Source organism: Pteropus vampyrus, unplaced genomic scaffold (genome assembly GCF_000151845.1).
Source record: "Pteropus vampyrus isolate Shadow unplaced genomic scaffold, Pvam_2.0 Scaffold186, whole genome shotgun sequence".
Lineage (NCBI taxonomy): Eukaryota > Metazoa > Chordata > Mammalia > Chiroptera > Pteropodidae > Pteropus > Pteropus vampyrus.
In genome coordinates, this window is record NW_011888967.1 from 1,292,210 (window position 1) to 1,310,913 (window position 18,704).

An 18,704-nucleotide genomic window follows, 5' to 3' on the forward strand; every position below is an offset into this window, starting at 1 on the left:
TATTTCTTACATCAATGTACTGAGTTTCTGAGGGATATATATGCCTCAGAAGAGACTTTAGGCAAATAAACCCATTTTAATACCAAGTAGGACTTGACCTCAAATGCACTTTAGGTTTCCCTACCCTGGGTACCTCAGCTGGGCCGTCTTCACCTCTAGGTGAATAAGACAATACAAAGGCAGACCGAAAATAATAGGCTTGACTATTGCACTAAAAATCACATGGACATTTGCTGGTCATATTATAGAAAATTAAAATTAACTAAAGTGTAATAACATGTATACAGTAAAATAGACACTCCTTAAATGTACAGCTTGATAATTTTACACATATGTATACACCCATATAACCACGACCATCAAAATATAGAAAATCTCTGGCACCTGCAGACCACTGTAGAGTCTTCATAAAAATAAGCCTTCCCACTCTAAACTGTCAATGTGTAAGAGAATGGCCTCTGTCAACAGATTTAATTGGGCAGATATGTACATGCAATCAGTTCAAAACATCAGAGAGACCCTAGTTATTCAAAGGGAGGCCCTAAGCTGATTGTGGGCAGGTGGGTCATGCATGTATCAGATATTGCTATTTTGGGCTGTTGCTCTAGGATATTTCATCTTTCAGTAGCTTCACAGCCAGTATTCCTCAGAGGAGCCACTGACTCCTTCCACATGGTTTTAGTCAAGTTAATTCTACTCCCAGAGCTCCAGAGCTGGATGATGGGAACTAGGCCTAAGCCAGTGAGCAGGCTGCATTTTCCTGCTAACGATGATAGGCCAAAGGATAGACATGTGACTCACTCATAGCCAGTCAAATGAGACTACTGAGACTTCTGACAGAGAGGCAGGCCCAGTCTTTCAGTTGATGCTAAATACTAGATAATGTGGTTCGTGCAATCATCTTGCAACAATGAACAGAAGACCTCTGAGAGGGAGTCAGAGACCTCAGGAAGGAGCCAACAGACCTTCAAGACCTCAGGAAGGAGCCAACAGATTGAAAGAAGGAAAGCTGATCTACTAAAATGGCTGAGCTCCCATATTCACTATGCTCGAAATAAGATGTAGCCACTACACTTTAAAGTTATAAAATTTAATGGTGTCTCTTGAGTAAACCAGTTTGAATTTTTTTTTTGTCACTTGCAGTCAAAATGACCTAATGAGTTTCTGATAGGACTAAATTATTATCTATCAGAAAATGAGGGGAATTTGTTTATTCTCCTAAAAGAGAATAGGCATACAAGAGAGAATAAAGAGAGGTAGCCTAGAGTGCAAATTGTTGCAGAAAATGACAAAAGACATTTTTTAAAAACAAAGATGATAAATATTGTATTCATGTTTTTGCATTTTATGTAAAATAATTTTGACTTTCCCAAAACTCTAGTAAAGTTGGCTACATATAAGAATGCCTTGTGTAAATTGTGTGTGTATGGTGAGGGGTTGGGAAGGCTGATGGGCTATGTTCTACATTGTATTGACATGCTACCAAATAAAGAAAACAAGAAGTAATGAAGAGATTCTTACTAAACTCAACAAACTCAGCAGAATAGGAGCTTGGAGTTGGAATTGATCTAGAAATTCACAGAATTGTTGAGGAATACCTTGGGCTTTCCACAAGTCATGGGATGAAGGATTGAGCCTATCTCCTCTAGATCTTTAAGGGCAGGGTAACTTCAACTGACTATGGCTTATTATTCCTAAATCTGTTTGTTTGGTAATAACATTACTTGCTAGTGAGAGCTTTCTCAACCAGTTCTATCTTTGGATTCATTAAACAGGAACCAAAAAAACACCAACAAATAAAAATCTACATACAGAATAAAAAACAGATAATGGCAAAATGTTTTCCAAAAATGTCTTGAAATAAGGAACTTGAAAATCAACAAACTATTCTATGTCACTGTTTCGCAAGAAGTCAGTTTCCCCATCCCTTAACGTACCCAAAGAAAAATAAAACGCATGTGCTTTCCATTGTTTAATGTAGCTGCCTGTGCATAATGCTAGGCCTAAATGGACTTAACTTATTTACAGTTCTCTGAAGTTACTGGTTAGCCTCAAGTAAGATATTTATCATTTATTGTGAATAGTAATACTTACCACTCCATTTCACCTTGGAGCTGCTTCTGCTCAATTAACATTTATTAAATTCTAACTCTACTAGATGTTCAGTGGGTATAGCCTATAAAGTAGGCAGGCTCTATATCCTTAGAAATTCCACATGGAAAAACATACATATATATGATCAATACATTCTCCACTAGCTAACTCTAAATTCAAGAAAGTAATAGTATATATAAACAATGGAAAAGGAGAAGCCAGATATTGCAGGATGAGTTCCCTAGGAAACAGACTCTGAGGTGGGGATTAATGTACAAATAGTTTATTAGGAAGTATTCTCAGGATCAAAATCTGTGGAAGAGAAAGGAAGGACAGGGAAAGAGGTAGGACTTGGAAGAGAAAGAGGACATGCTTCAGTGCAGTCTAAATCAAAGCCTGAGGTGACCCCACACGGAGCGCTGAAGCTGGGCTGGCTTTTCAGAGTTGTTCTGAGTTGGTAGGAAGGAGTATTATTGGATGCTGGCTGCCCCAGGAAGGGTTGTGACATTGGGTGGAACAGCTATGATGACTGTCAGCTGATATCCTTTCCCAAAACAGCTGGAGAAATAAAACCTGCAGTTCTGAAAGGGGGAACTCTGTCATGGCAGGTAGTATCCACACAATCAGATATGACTTAAAGTTTTGGAATTCAATTAATTTAGTGATGCTCTAGACAAATTAACCCCCCAGGTTTTTCCAGGAGGCAGGGGGTGAAGTTACTCTCCTGGACCGATCCTCCTTGAGCAGGAAGCCTCTCTATACTTAGCAACCTATTAACACATCTGATAAAAAAAAAAAGTTTTCCCAGATAGGGAAACATGTTAGCCAGAAGATAACCACCATCACTTTGCTTAGAATAATAACAAAATTATAGACGAGAACAAAGTGATTCAGAGCTGGTTCTGAAGCCAGACAGAATGCTAATCCTTTCACTAGAGTGATCTGAGTTCTATGCATATTATTAACTCAGACCTTTGGGTCTATGGGGAACACTAAATGGTTAACAATGTCTGTAGTGAGAAGGCAGCTGAGATGCTGCTTGACTTCCACTATTCGCAACTTAAACATCTGCTATCAATGAAGAGAGCAAGTAACCAAGCTTGTGGAGATGCCCTGAGTTCAGACTTCACAACATACTTTCAAGTGCATTGTTAATGTTCAGTTAACTATCTGCTACATCTACTGATTTCACAGACATGGCTGGGATAGTGCCCCATTTTGGGATAATGGCAGTGGGCTCTCTGCATTATTGATCAATTAATTAATTAACGTAATGGTCCAAGCCACATTATAAAGGGAAACACCTCACGAATGATGTAGAAGAAACAAGTGAAAATAATACAGGAGAGACAGTTGTGGCTAGGCCCTGTACTAATTTGATTCATAATCACCTAAAAATAACATCAGATGCTCTTAATTGGAAATTTTCTCTTCATTAGAGAAATATGTCTTGCCATATTTTTTATCTAGGAACAAATGAGGAGTTTATAGGAAGTTTGGGGACAGCTCTGTTCAAAGTTAATCACAGGCTGCTCAGTTGATTATAGTATGTATTCCGTTTGCTTATCACGTGAGTAGAAAGAGCTTCAACTGCATGATATCAAAAGACTGGACGTGCCAGAGAATTATGTATTGTGTTATTTGTTAATCTTTAGAAATGAGACCAGTGCTTAATGCTGAAAACCTGTAATCAGCATTGGATTGTTCAGATTCTAAGCTGTGTTTATAATAATAGCTTATAGTAGGATAGAGGTATCTTCCATTGCAAGTTAAATTGAAACATTATAATTGAAAGCCCATTAAAATTTCCCCAGATAGAGTTAGAACTTAATAATAACTTGATGAGTTTATTTTAAACAGAGGAAAAATATTTGTTAAATTTATTCAGTTACTAGAACCATCTCTGTCCCCAAGGAACACTGGAGAAATATCAACACAAAGTAATGCACCCTCATTTATTATATTCTTCAGGCTAATAAACAACATCTAAAAAAAAACAAAAACCAACAAGATTATTATAGCTACCATACTAATAATTGTAATATACCAAGGTAGAGTTAAAAAACACTCCCTTCTCCTGCAATATTTTTATCAAAATCTAAATAGAGTGCTCAGGAAATTTTACATTTTATTATATTATTATTATATTATTGGAATAGCAGCCCAAAACTTTAAGGACATTTTGCTTTGTTTTGCCCTGTTCATAATCTTGTTAGCCACTTTTCTTGATTGGAGTGGGGAGGGAGGTACTTTTGCATTATTTATTTTTTTAATAGACTTTATTTTTTAGAGCAGTTTTAGGTTCACAGCAAAATTGAGAGGAAGGTATAGAGATTTTCCATCTACCCTTGGCCGCCCCCCACACACAGCCTGCCCCCATTATCAACATCCTCCACCAGAATGGTACATTTGTAAAAATTGATGAGCTTACATTGATACATCATTATCATCTAAAGTCCATAGTTTATATTTGGCTTTACTCTTGGTATTATATCTTCTATAGGTTTAGACAAATGTATAATGACACGTGTCCATCATTACAGTATCATATAGAATAGTTTCACTGCTCTAAAAACCTTCTGTGCCTTGCCTACTAGGTAATTATTTTTAGCATAATTAAAATAACAGACAAGCTCTGAAGACAGCTCTTAAAAATCACTGGCCTGAAAAATGTTATCTGGCTCATAAGATTTCAATGATTTCTGCTTGTATTTTCCATTATTGTATTCTGTCTTCTGAGCGATCTGCATCTCTGTTTGCAGCTTACTATATACAGGCCAAAAATATCCACCTGAAATAAATAAATACATTCTGAGTTCACCTGAGGCAGTGGGGTCAAGCTGATTTCTATAATGACTGTAAAGGGTGACAAGGAGATACCCCTTCATTAATATCATTCAAAAATTCAGGCAAAGAAAAAAATCTCTTTTGCCCTGTCTTGGTCTATGGCTTAATTCTTTAGTATAATCTTTACTTTCTCTTAAATTTCATATCTGCTTAAATGAAACAGAGAGTCAATTAGGAAAGGCCCAAAATACTTTGGCAAATTTAGGTCATTGAAAAGGCCTAAGGATTTTTTTCTCTTCATTAGAGGATTGAATTCATTTATTTGTTCATTTGTTCAGTCACTTAACAAGTATACATCAAAAGTCCATGTATTCCAAGGCTTGTAAGGCCCTGGGGGATAAATAATGATGAGGACACATCTTTGACTGTGAGAAGAATAGATAAATCCCTATTTCCCCCCTCCCCTGTGCCAATTCCTCTGTTTCCCCTGCTTTCCCAAAATACATGCACTCAAGAATAAGCCCTATATATTCATTTAATTCCTTGGGCCTCACTTTACATCGTTTTAGTAACATCATTTACAGCATTAAACAGCAATTGCTTAGAAATATTTTTTTAATATTTTTTAAGAAATCAAATATTCTTTTGCTAGCAGATCTTTCTGGGTTTTATGTTATCGCACAGTCAATTGTAGCAAATTCACAAATGAAGAATCAGTTTTCTTTGTGTCATCAGGGCAATAAGAGATATGCCAGTCCTGTTAATCACTAATCACTAGTGATTACTATGTGGCTAAAATATGTCACTGTTTATAGTATGGGAGAAAATAGGCAATGTCACATAGAATATGAATTGAGGTGTCACAAAGACTTGAGTTTGAATCTAGGCTCTATCACTTAAAAGCTGTTTAATCTTGGGAAAGCTGTTTATTTACTTTCTCTGAACCTTGGTTTCTACTCTGTAAAATGAGCAATACTACCTGCCTCAAACACATGGTAGGAGTTAAAATGTGGGTCTACCCCAAGTTGCCCCAGGCCTTGCCAGCCTTGGGGCATAAAACAGATTTTCTTAGGGTTAGTGTATTAATTTCTTAGGGCTGCCATAACAAAATACCATAAGCTGAACGACTTCAACAATAGAAATTTATTTTCTCAGAGTTCTGGGGGCCAGAAGTCCAAGATCAAGGCGCTGGCAGGATAAGTTTCCTCAGAGGCTGCTTTATTTGTTTTGCAGATGGCTGTCTTCTTGCCTCTTAATGCGGCCATCCCTCTGTTTATGTGCACCCCTGGTGTCTCTTTTTCTTCTTACATGGCCACCAGTCATGTTGGATTAGGGCCCACCCTACTAGCCTCATTTTATCTTAATCACCTCTTTACAGGTATTATCTCCAAAATCTGAGGCATACTAGAAGTTGAGTTTTGACATGAGTTCAGGGGCTTGTATGTCACAGCCTGAAAGAGATAGTAACCTGGCTTTCACTGTCTTGCATTCATTTAGATAATGCAGGACTGCAGCTCAATACGAATTAAGGAAGGTGTATACTATAGATGCTCAGACCTTTCAAGTTCTTCTACTCTTGCTCCGCTCAGAAAGCTACTTTGGGCCCCTTCTTCACCATTGCTCCTGCCTGAGCCCTCAGTGAGGACATGAACGTCTGCTTTCAAGGTGTCCTGCACAGGGCTGAGGATGCCCAGTGATAGTGGTTCCCAAACTGTTTGGCACCAGGGACTAGTGCTCTTATGAGATCTAATGCCTGAGGATCTGAGGTAGAGCTGAGGCAGTGATGCTAGCGCTGGGGAGCGGCTGCAAACACTGATGAAGCTTCTCTGACTCCCCTGCCGCTTACCTCCTGCTGTGCGGCCCAGTTCCTAATAGGGCACAGACTAGTACCTGTCTGTGGCCCAGGGGTTGGAGACCCCTGCCCAGTGAAGATGCCCAAGCGGTATGACCCCCTTTGCAGCCTGCACTGATGCACAGACAGGCCCGTGCTGTGGGGAGAACACCACTCTCCACACCCTGTGTCACAGCCTGTCACTGGGCCTCTAGTCAGGCTGTTTATACCTCTGTGTCTCAGCATCCCTCATAAAAACAGCTGCTTCATCATCTGTCTGCAGCCTCTTGCCCTAGAGGGTTTGAACAGTATAGATTCAAATGCTATGCTCTGTTCTCTACCCTCATCACTCCACATCAGGCACCAGGGCACACTGCCCCTCCCACTGCAGGTTCAGCCATAAACCTCATTGACATTGACTTCTGGCAACCTCCATACTAGGTCGTTCACATGTTCAGACAAATCTGAATCTCAATTCCAGTTAGGGCAGGACTTCTTTATATATAAACCCTTGTGCTTTCCCAACACGTTTCTCGAACAAGTGACCTGAATGAGACAATGCCATTAGATTCTAATAATGCTGTCTTTGTCATTTGGCATCCTATAGCGAGTAAGAAGGTGCGCTCTGCAGTCAGATTGCCTGCTTAAATCCTGTTCTATGACCTAGGGATGGATATTTATCTTTCTTAAGCCTCAGATTACTGATCTATAAAATAGGGATAATAATAGTTCTTACTTTGTAGGATTATAGTAAGAGTTAAACTGGTAATACATGTAAAGAATTGATCTCCATACCTGGGACATTATGATTATTATCATTATCATCTATCATTCTCTGCATGCTAACTCTTCTAGGTATTTCTCTCAGGAATTATTTCACTTAGTTCTCAAACAATCCCATGAGGGAGGTGCCATTCTGATCTTGATTTTGTAGGTGAGGAAACAGTTAAGTCAGTAGCCTGAGATGACGTGGTTATCAAGCTGTGCCATCAGAATTCAGTCCAGTTCACTCCGATTCTGCATAGACTGTATTCTAAGCATTGTGCTCAGTAAGTGATATTTATTATTACTGTAGTCACAATCAATTAGTCAACAGATTTTATACAGATGCTAAATGCACTTTAGTAGGTCGAGTGAGAAATATAAGGCTTTATAAGAAGTAGTGATTTCTTTCAAGGGTCTATAATCTCATTGGAAAAACTTGACTGTATATGTGAAAAGAGAACTGGAATGACAAAGTGCTATGAGCAAATAAAGAGTGTGAATGAAATACACTATGAGTTACAAAGAGGGAGAAGGAGAAACCATGGCCAACCAGCATGGCCAAGGAAGACTTCATGGCGAAGATGGCCATGATGCCTGGAATACAGAAGCTTTGAACCGACATGATAACTGAGTAAAGTAGGCAGGCATTGAGGAGGAGGAGAGAAAGGCATTTCAGAAGATTGAGGTGAGCAAATAAACTGCTAAATTGGAAGAAATATCAATATTGTTTAGATTAGGAACTTAGAGTGAATTAATAAATACATCTATCCTTACATACATTCAAAGCAAAACCACTTTTGCAAAACTCCTTAACCACTTTAACTTAAGAACACATTTAGAAAATGGTAAGATTTTACAATGGGGTAAATGAAAAAGGCTTCTAGCAAATAGAAGCCACTAGCCTCAGAGCTCCAGCTAACTCAGGCCTCATCAGCCACCTGAGGCTGACAGGAACAAGTATCTTGGTTCTAAGTCTTGTTCTATTTAGCTAAAAAAAAAAAAAAAAATGTTTGGAGAGAATAGCAATGTACCGATGTAGTATGTTTTTATGTAATTATAACCTGAAGGTTATAACCTGAAGGTAAATCTAAAACGATGAGCTACATGTTGCCAAAGCAAACAGGGAAACTGTACAATTAATTTTACATTAACCCAATGATGAAACTAGTCCAAGTGTTTAAAAGTGAGATGGGAGAAAGAAAGCCAGCCATGATAGGTGAAAATGAATTAGATTTAGTGCTTTCTGAGTTTAAACATTCAACCGGCAAAAGTCAAACAGTAATAATGACAATAAAAAGCATGATTTTCTTAGGTGATGTCTGGCCACACAGAGTGCTGGAAACTGGGTTTTATTTATGAAATATTTTATTAGTGCAGTTCACCCAAAACAGCAGGATAGCACATGCATGGCTACACATTTTTTTTGTGTCAGCACATCAGCTCCTGCCTCCAAGGCTATTTGAAAGAGAACGTTCTATGCACTCTGCATGATTAGTAAATTGGAGTGGACACCAGGACACAGCAGTATCACTTTTAGACCCAGGCAAGAGGGCCCTCGTCCTGGGACACATAATCTAGAGGGTCCTGCTCTGGCTTTCCACAAGCAACATCCCTCCTTATAGGGCAAGGAATTTGCCTCCAAGGGGATGTGCACACCTAGAATTCAGCTAGCCCCACCCCACCTTAACCAGATGTCTTCAAGCCACTTTTGAGGGCTTCTGCAGACCTTGCCCCCAAGTCTATCCTTTGGAGAGTACACGACTGATGTGAATATCCCTAGCCAAAGGATAACCAAGAACGTGCTGCCTGTGCAGTGTGGACAGAGGGAAGTCTGGGCTGTCCATTCTGCTTGCATAAAGCCCTTCATGGTTGAGGACTGAGTTGGAGTGTGAAGGTTGAGCAAGTGTCGAGGCCCAGCTTTCCCTCTGCCGCTATGTTCCAATGTGGAACTTTAGGAAGTCTGACAGTTCTAAATTTAAACCTGTTCTTCTATGTCATTTTAATGGTACATTTGACAAGGTGTATCATTTATCAGGTTATCTACTTGATTTATAACTTTTAAATATTTAGACATAAAGTATATGGGTCTCCTTTGTATTCTTACCCCAGGCCCCACAAATGTTTATGGTGGGCCCAGGATACACAAAAGGATCTGACAGAAGGCAAGAAAGGACAAGGACTTAAGAATTATGACTCCCATCTCCTCTTAACCCAGGGCTAGACAGACCATGGCATAAATGGGGGCCTATGAGTGCTGTGTCTACCACCAACAACATTATGTCTTTCTGTTCTTCTTTCTGTTCTTTTACTTTTTCCCTCACGTTCTGATTTCTCCTATACAGACTAGAAAACCAGCCAATGACCATCTTGGTTATTAATTAGTTGGTCACCAACAGGTAAATGAAGGTAAAACCCAGTCACTCAGAATTACAACTATGAACTACTTATCCAACAGCACAGCCCTTTATGGTCAGGGGATTCCCAGCTTCGCCTCACATTCTAAACAAACCCAGGCATTGCCCTAGTTCTCTTTTTCTAAAATTGGCCATTGTTAGCTTTTTGGAGTAGAGTTTGCTCAATTTTTTATTTGAATGGATGATCGGTGCTCTTCCTTGCTTTCAGAGCATATCTACTACATCAGTTGGTATTGTATTTCCTACTCTAAATAGAAATTAAGCCAGAATCTGTGTAAAAACTTCTTATACCATTGTAGAGAATAGCAATTCTCGTTCCCATTCCTCTTATATGGATGCATAGCTTAGGTAAGAAATGAAGATAAGTCAGAAAGTAGACTTTGGATGTAGTTTGTACCAGTGGTGTTAATTATTGATTTTATTAACATTCAGACTCTAGGATTCAGCAGAAATTTACACAAACTTAAAGGAAATAATATTCTCAAGTTTGCCTATATCTGCTTAATAGCTATAATAAATTTTTGAAAGGATGACTTTCAAAAAGGATGACTTTGGCTATGCTTAAGAAAGACCTAAAACCCCAAAGTCAAGTGATATTTTCATTTTCTAAAGAGAGGGGGAAGAGATGGCCTTGAGGAAAGGTCTTAAGATCTGAATAGAAAAAAATGTGAGTTTGAATCCCAGCAGTGACTCTCATCAGTTGTGTAACTTTGAGTAGGTTACTTATTATCTCTGAACCTCAGTTTCCTCAATTGAAAACTAGAAATAGCATCTATGTATGGAATTACTGGTTGTCTCAAAAGGGATTATGTATGATAAAATATTTTGTCAACTAAAAACCACTGTAAAAGTATTCGTTACTAAATACCCATTACAAAGCCATCTGCTCTCAAGTTTCTGCAAGACAGGGATAAAGAAGAATTTGCAGGAATATAGAGAAAAATAAAGGAGAAAATAATAAAGATGCAGACTAAACCAGAAACCCCTTCAAGTACTTAATATACCCACCTGTTAGACTCTCTGTCTGCAATGGGAACTGGATAAATAGTATTGGCCATGGGCAAAACTGAATTCTTAATGAAACTTCCCCAAAAATTGTGGGAAAAAAATCGATATTTTAATTTAATGACCCAGAAATTTGCTCATCATTTCTATGCAAATATGTTAGTAGAGAAAAACAAACTTCCCTAAAGGATTTCTATATCCTTTAAAGGAACAAACAAAAAACCCATTAACTATTGCCCTTTGACTCCCTGCAAAAATGGAAGTACCAACAGGGCAGAGGTTTTGTCTGTGTTGTTCAATGAAGTACCCCTTGTGTCTAAACTTAATGCCTGCACAGAGCAAGTACTCAATATGATATGCATTGAATAAAATGAAACAGACAGACAGATAGATAGATAGATCACTGCTGTAATTTGGAAACTAGTTTCCACAGATAATATGCCTTCAAGAGAATCACTAACAAGGCCCATGCTTGGCAGTCCAACGAGAAAATGTCTTTTGTTAGCGCACATAAGACCCTGTACCTCAATGATTACAGTTTCTACAGGAAAGTTTTGAGTGAAACTGGCCTCTCTCCAAGAAAGGTAAGGCCAGCTTACACAGACTTTTTAACCTTTGAGTATATGGTCTCCTACCAGGAGAAGAGCTGCAAAACCAAATGTTTCTTGTTTTAAAAATTAACTTACATGCATGCAGCTTATTTACTTTTAAAGATTCTTTATATGAGTTAATCTCTCTTGATTAGCTCTACAACACGGTGAAATGAGCAAATGATACAACCTCCATTTTGTGCAAAATGAAACCTAGAGAAGGGAAGTGACTAAAGACTAGTATTTGGAGGAGATAAAAATGGAAGTTGGGTCCCTTGGGTCCTTGTCTAATGATCTACTCACCCCACTGTGATATATATATGTAGTTATAACAGATTTCTCATTTGTTGTTTATCTATAGAAATATATTTAATACAAAAACAAAAAACAAAAAAACCCACAATTATTTGAACTAAGTCAAAACACCTTCATCTGAACACAGATAATCCAGAAGTGCTTTCAAAAGGCATTATTTTTGTCTTGGCTTTCTGAGTAGTTGCCTCATCTTCATTTTACCTATGTGCTTGAACGCAGCTTTTTTGCTGGTTTCTGGTTTCTTAAAGCTAAGCACTCATTAATGATCTATTTTCATTCTGTTGGAAAAAGTGTTTTCTGACTTTTTGTTTGTGATTTAATGGTTAACTTTATTTTATATATTTCTTATTTCCTGCACCTTATGCAAATTATGATAGTGATAAATGCACAAAAATTAAAGTCTATGAACCAAAAGTGAAAAGGGTCTGGAATATTATTTGTGCAGGAATTTCATTTAAAAATCATGTCCTCTGCTGGAGTAGTGGTGACATAACATCTGGAGAGAAATAAAATTAGGAAGAACTGTGCAGTTATGTTGAAGACCCAATCCAATACCCAAAAGACTTTATTATCATTTAAAGACCCCTCAAATCATAGCTTTTGCTGCCTGTTCAGAGTAACTTAAATCATATAGTCTAGGAAATTCAGAGTTCCTAAGAATAAGACAAGGACACACTATTGAGTTCTCTGTACAGATAAAATTCTATTTTAAATCAAGAGATTTTCTTTTGCAAATTGTATATGAGAATACTTTAGAAGAGAATAAAAATATTATCTCTTGAAAATTTTAAAATAAAAACTTGGAAACAGAAAATGTAGTACTGGAAGTATAGAAAATATCCTCTCCCTATCCTGTCTTCTGTAGCTGGCAAACTCCTATTCACCTCTCAGGATCCAGCTCAAATGTTGTTTTTTCTTTAAGTTTAATCATACCCCCTTATACAAAATTAGTTGTTTTCTTTTCTGGGAAATTATGCAAGAAAAATAAATAAAAGTCATCCAGGTTGGAAAGGCAGAAGTAAAACTATTTCATTTTGTACATGACATGAACTTATACATTAAAAAATCCTAAGAAATAGATACACACACACAAACTCACACACAAAAATATTAGAACTAATCAAGTTCAGAAAGTTCACAAGATACAAGATCAATAAGCAAAATGCAATTGTATTTCTACTTATTAGCAGTGAACAATCTGAAAAGTAAATTAAGAGAATTATTTACAATAACACTAAAAGAATAAAATATATAGAAATACATTTAACATGTTCATAGATTGGAAGACAATAATGTTAACATGGCAATATATTCTAAATTGATTTGTAGATTCAATGCAATCCTCATCAAAATCCTAGCTGCCTTTTCTACAGAAATTGACAAACTGATCCTAAAATTCACTTGGAAATTCAAGGGACCCAGAATAACCAAAACACTTGTGAAAAGACAAAGTTGGAGGGCTCAGATTCCATGGTTTCAAAACCTACTACAAAACTACTATAAAGAAGACAGCATTGTCCTAGCATAAGGGTAGCCAGAAAGATCAATAGAATAGGATTGAGAATCCAGTAATAAACCCTTACATTTCTCATCGATTGATTTTTGGAGAAAAGACAGTCTCTTCCACAAGTGGTACTGGGACAATTGGATAACCACATGCAAATAAATATATAAATAAATAAAGATAGATTGCCTGCCTTATACCATATACAAAAAATAACTGATTATTTTTGTCAAGATGGTGGAGTAGGTAAATGCTGTGATTGCCTCCTCCCATGAATGGATTAAAATTGCAACTAAATTATAGACCAACCTGGAGAACCATCTGAAGATCAGTTGAACAGAACTCTTATACTAAAGACATGAAATGGGCTGGCCCCACACCCATGTTGGGAGGCTGAGCTTCAGGAGGGGTATCTCGGCTACGGAACCCTAGCCTCACACTGGAATGCCCCAGCCCAGGGTTTCAGTGCCGGAAAGAGGAGTCCCCACAAAATTTGGCTGTGAAGATCAGTGGGGATTCCAACCATTCAGGTGGGGTAGAAAGCAGCTGGAAACCTAGACCTCCCTTCAAGGGCCTGCACGCAGACTTACTTGTTTGCAGACACTCACCCTGGGCTCCAGCGGAGGGACGGCAGCTCAGGAGGCACTAGACACATGCAAGAAGAGACTGAGTTGTATGGCTTCAGGGCCAGGGCTAAAGGGACTGCCACCATTATCCCTGTGCTGAGCCCTCTTCCTGTTCAGCCTATAGGCGGGCGCCATCTTGCCTGTGTTGGGTCCTCCCCCGACAGGGACAAGTCTGAATCTGCTTTGGCCTGGTGAGATCCACTCCTTCCACCCTGATGACTCCCTAAGACCCCACTCCACCCAGTTCCGCACATTGCCAGAGGCGTTTTCATGGTTGGGCTAATCAGCCCCACCCCGTGCTTTTGGCAGAAGGCTTCTTCAACAGTAATCAACAGGCCTCAGTTTACGTGCCTCCACTTTCAGTGGGAGGCGATCAGCCTCGGCCTGAGTTGCCATATTTCTTGAACAAATCTTGGAGATCTGTGGACTCAGCACTGGCATCAAGTATGAATCTGCACTAACCAGGGGAACACCACTTGTCTCACCCTGGTGACTCCTTGGAACCTTGCCTCACCCAACTCACGTACCTGTAGAGGCTCTTTTAGATGGTGAGCCTTACAAGCAGCCACAGATAGTCTTGGGCCTTGGGGTGCCCTGGACCTTTTGCTGAGCTGCCCCAGGCCTGATACTGGTTGCAGCCAGCCTTAGTTTGCAGTTTGTGCCTCCAGTTCCACCACAGGCAGCAACCAACCATGGATAGCTTTGTAGCTCCTACCAGGTAGCCCTGGACAAGTTGCAGGCAACAGCTAACCTTGGCCTTCGTGGGAGCCCCTCCCAAGGGGCCCTGGAACCAATGCACCCAAAGGCTGGCATCAGACCAAGCAGAGCACCACCTGATTAGCCTCACAATCGGCACACCCAAAAGGTTGTCTCATCAGACATACAACTTCACTGGGCTGAATCTCAATCTGTGGAGTCAGCCCCCACACAGCAGCTCATACCCTGTGGGCATGACCAATCCTCACAGCCAGCCATCCTGAGAATCAATCCCTTTCACTGACATCCTTACACCAATCAAGGCGTAGCTACAATAGGAGAACACACCACACAACTTGCACAAGGAACACTCCTGGAGCTCCTGGCTCATGTAATCAGGGAAACTGCACCATTAGGCCACACAGGACACCTATTACATAAGGCCACATGGCCAAGACTGGGAGACATACAAATCTACCTAATACATAGAAATGAACACAGAGAGGCAAATAAAATGAGAAAACAAAGAAACATGCCACAAATGAAACAACAGGAGAAAACTTCAGAAAGAGAACTAAATGAAATGGAAGCATAGTTCAAAACACTGGTTATAAGAATGCTTAATGACCTTATTCAGGGAAAAGATGATCTCAGTGAGGACTTCAACAGGAAGAGAGTAAGCATAAAAAAGAACACAGAAATTATAATGAAGAATCAGTCAGAAATGAATACAATAACTTAAATGAAGAATACAGTAGAAGGAATCAACAGTAGATTAGATGAAGCAAAGAATTGAATCAGCGATTTGGAAGACAAGGTAGAAGAAAACACCAATTAAAAACAGCAAAAAAAAAAAAAAAAAGAATCAAAAAAGAGAGAGGAAAGTTTGAGACCTCTGGGGCAACATTAAATGTACCAATATCTGCATCATAGGAGTACCAGAAGGAGAAGAAAGAGCAAGGGATTTAGAACTTATTTAAAGAAATAATGACAGAAAACTTCCCTAACCTGGTGAAGGAAATAGATATACAAGTCCAGGAAGTGCAAAAAGTCCCCAAAAGGATGAACCCAAAGAGACCCACACCAAGGCACATCATAATTAAAATGCCAAAGGTTAAAGACAAAGAGAGAATCCTAAAAGCAACCAGAGAAAAGAAGCTTACAAGGGTAAGTTACTAACAAGGCTATCCCCATAAGAATTTCAGCTGCTTTCTCAACAGAAATTTTGCAGGCCAGAAGGGATTGGCACAAAATATTCAAAGTGATGAAAAGCAAGAATCTATAACCAAGACTATTCTACCCAGCAAGACTATCTACTAAAATTGAAGGTGAGATAAAGAGCTTGCCTGACAGGAAAAGGCCAAAGGAAGTGATCACCACCAAGCCAGTATTACAAGAAATGTTAAAGATACTTCTTTAAGAAGAAAAAGAAGTAGTGATGGTGGTGGTGGTGGGGGACGAAAACATGAGTAATAAAATGGCAATAAATATGTACCTATCAATAATCATTTTAAATGTAAATGGATTACATGCTCTAATCCAAAGACATAGGATGGCTGAATGGATAAGAAAACAAGACCTACACCTATGCTGTCTACAAGAGATTTATTTCAGATCAAAAGACACACACAAACTGAAAGTAAAGACATGGAAAAGATATTTTATGCAAATGGAAATGAAAAAAGCTGGGGTAGAAATACTTGTATCAGACAAAATAGACTTTAAAACAAAGGCTATAATAAGAGACAAAGAAGGGCATTACATAATGATACATTACATATCAATACAACAAGAGGCCATAACCCTAGTAAACATATATGCACCCAACATAGGAACATCTACATATATAAAGCAAATATTGACTGACATAAAGAGAGAGAGCAACCGTAATAAGTCATAGTAGGGGACTTTAGCACCCTATGGACACCAATAGACAGATCTTCCAGACATAAAATCAACAAGGAAATAGAAACTTTAAATTACACACTAGATCAAATTAATTTAATTGATATTTTTAAAGCATTTCACCCTAAAGCAGCAGAATATGCATTCTTCTCAAGTGCATGTGGAACATTTTCTAAGAGAGACCACAAAACAAGTCTCAATAAATTTAAGAAGATTGAAATCATATGAAGAGTATTCTCTAGCCACAATGGTAGGAAACTAGAAATCAATTACAAGAATAAGAACTGAAAAATACACAAACACATGGAAGATAAATAACATGCTACTAAACAATAAATGGGTTAACAATGAGATCAAGAAAGAAGTCAAAAGATATCTTGAGACAAATGAAAATAAAAACACAGCAACCTAAAATCCATGGGATAGAGAGAAAGCAGTCTTAAAAGGGAAATTTATAGCAATATAGGCCTACAACAAGAAACAAGAAAAATTTCAAATAAACAATCTCACCTTACACTTTAAGGAACTATAAAAAAAACCAAAACAGGAAACAAAGCCCAAAGTGAGTAGAAGGAAGGAAATAATAAAAATAGAGCAGAAATAATCAAAATAGACTCTAGAAAAACAGCACAAAAGATAATGAAACCAAGAACTGGTTCTTCGAAAAAATAAACAAAATTGACAAACTTTTAATCAGACTCATCAAGAAAACAAGAGAGAGGAGCCAAATAAATAAAATCGGAAATGAAAAAGAAGTGACAACTGACTCCAAAGAAAAACAAAGGATTTTTTAAAAATACCATAAACAATTACATACCAACAAATTGGGCAATCTGGAGGAAATTAATACATTTCTAGAAACATACAATCTCCCAAAATTGAGTCAAGAAGAAACAGAAAATCTGAACAGACCAATAACTACTAATAAAATCAAATCAGCAACCAAAAAACTCCCAACAAACAAAAGTCCTGTACCGGATGGCCTCACCATGAATTTTACCAAGCATTCAAAGAAGAATTAACACCTATTCTAAAAAATTCAAGAGGAGGGAAGGCTTCCTAATTTTTTTTACGAGGCCACCATTTCAAACAAGAAAAAGAAGTAAAAGGCATCAGAATTAAGAAGAAATAAGTAAAACTCATTATTTGCAGATCACATGATATTATCTATAGCAAACCCTAAAAATTCCACCAAAAAACAGTTAGGACTTATAAATGAATTCAGTAAAGTAGCAGGGATACAAAATTAATATCCAGAAATTAGGTGCATTTTATACACTAATAATGAACTATGAGAAAGTGAAATTAAGAAAATAATCTCATTTACAATTGAATCAAAAAAAAAATAAAATGCCATAGAATAAATTAAACCAAGGAGGTAAAAAACCTGTACTCAAAACATTATAAGTCATTGAAGAAGATACAAATAAATGAAAGCATGTATGGTACTCATGGATAGGAAGAATTAATATTATTAAAATGTCCATGCTATCTAAAGCAATAGTACAATCCCTATCAAAATACCAATGGTATTTTTCAGAGAACTAAAACAAATAATCCTAAAATTTATATGAAACCATAAAAGACCCCAGATAGCCATGGCAATCCTGAGAAAGAAAAACAAAGTTGAAGATATCACGCTACCCAATATCAAACTATACTATAAGGCTATAGTAATCAAAACAACATGGTACTGAAATAAAAACAGACACATATATCAATAGAACAGAATAGGGAACAGAGCCCAGAAATAAATCCACAACTATATGGTCGTTTAATCTATGACAAAGAGGCAAGAACATACAATAGGATAAAGACAGTCTATTCAATAAATGGTGTTTGGAAAACTGGACAAATACGTGAAAAAAACTGAAAATGGACCACTTTCTTACACCATATACAAGAATAATGGATTAAATAGATTAAATCTCAAAATCGATTAAAGACTTAATGTAAGATCTGAAACCATAAAAGTTATGAAAGAAAATGTTGGCAGTAAACTCTTTGATATTGTTCTTAGTAATATTTTTTCTGATATGACTCAGGCAAGAAAAGCCAAAGAAAAAAATAAACAAATGAAATTACATCAAACTAAAAAGTTTTGCACAGCAAAGGAAATCAGCAATGAAACATAAAAGTGACCTATCGAATGGGAGGATATTTGCAAATGAT

At 37.7% G+C, this 18,704-nt stretch overlaps 1 long non-coding RNA gene across 1 annotated transcript in view; it reads right to left on the bottom strand.

Moving 5' to 3' along the window:
• LOC111746395 overlaps positions 1–15,646 on the bottom strand; it is a 19,427-nt gene extending 3,781 nt beyond the window's left edge. Inside the window, exons 1-2 of the long non-coding RNA XR_002783084.1 lie at positions 15,636–15,646; positions 14,436–14,440 (exon numbers count right to left, since the gene is read on the bottom strand). This is a non-coding gene — a long non-coding RNA (uncharacterized LOC111746395). The remainder of the gene's footprint in view (positions 1–14,435; positions 14,441–15,635) is intronic.
• Between the last annotated feature and the right edge of the window lie 3,058 nt (positions 15,647–18,704).